At 43.1% G+C, this 1,111-nt stretch overlaps 1 non-coding gene across 1 annotated transcript; it reads left to right on the top strand.

Moving 5' to 3' along the window:
* Window positions 1-386: 386 nt before the first annotated feature.
* Trnat-agu (transfer RNA threonine (anticodon AGU)) lies at window positions 387-459 on the top strand. Its single transcript has one exon. It is a non-coding gene; the product is annotated as a tRNA-Thr (tRNA).
* Window positions 460-1,111: the final 652 nt, after the last annotated feature.

Genomic DNA, 1,111 nt, shown 5'->3' with positions numbered 1-1,111 from the left:
CTCATCAAAAAGTTTAATATTGGCTATTCTCTGTAGGATAGAGCTGATAGTGAGGAATGCTGTTAAAGAACTAGTTCCCTGGTAGCAATGGGATCACAGAATATTAGAGGTTAGATGGCCATACTAGACCATTGGAAGTAAGGTGAGCATAATGATCACAATGGGCACCAAGTTTAGAATGGCAGGCAGAGGACCTTGACTTGCAAGGATCAGTGGAATGGTTAACAGAACATAGTGTTTTTAGAGGTAATATAGATAGCTTACCTGAGCATTGCTTACCTTATATAATCAAAAGCAATAAAGAATGGAGGTCAGAAGGCTGAGGTCAATAATCCAATGGAAAGTCACATACTTATTGCCAGTTTTGAAATCCAAGCTCAGGGGGAGTGAGTGTAGCTCAGTGGTAGAGCACTTGCCTAGTATGCATAAGGCCCTGGGTTTGATCCCCAGCACCACACACACACCCACAATATTCAAGCTAGTTTTTAGATCCAGAAAAAAATGTCTGAAGACTAAGTTCCCATGAGGAAGGGCCCTATCATATCATAGTAAGTGAATACAGTAGTAATCCCCCCATAGTTCTTCCCTTTAGGGACTTGGTGGCATTCCTTTGCATAGCCATGCATGGGGGAAAAGGGAAATACTCAGATCTTTCTAAAGTTGTTGGGTCCTAGTTGGCATGATACCCTAGGACCACAAGGGCCATCATGGCTTCCACCTGTTAGTGTAGAGAGATAAGGGTCCAAGTAACCAATGGAGTCCTCCCTTGGGAGTGGCTCATCATGGGTCTACTGGATCCACAGACCTACCCAAAATTGTAACCATTACAGACATACCCAGCAGTTAGAAACCTTTGCACTGGGTCCTTGACCTGTAGCAAAGCCCTAACACTCATTTTCCTTCCAAGATAACCAATCACAGACAATATCACACACTAGATAGAGTGGATAAGGAAAAAGGGATACAGTCTTTTTTGGGATACTGAGAGGTGAAGAGGATGGAAGTATATTACATATATACATATTAAGACAGCAGAATGGAGCCAACCAAACACTGTATGAAGGGGGGAAGTGGGAGAGCAGCAATGGGAATACAATGGAGGGGGGGAATT

This window comes from Castor canadensis, chromosome X, assembly GCF_047511655.1.
Source record: "Castor canadensis chromosome X, mCasCan1.hap1v2, whole genome shotgun sequence".
Classification (NCBI taxonomy): Eukaryota; Metazoa; Chordata; class Mammalia; order Rodentia; family Castoridae; genus Castor; species Castor canadensis.
Note: the sequence above shows the minus strand (reverse complement) of the source record. Positions and strands in the feature narration are given on the sequence as shown.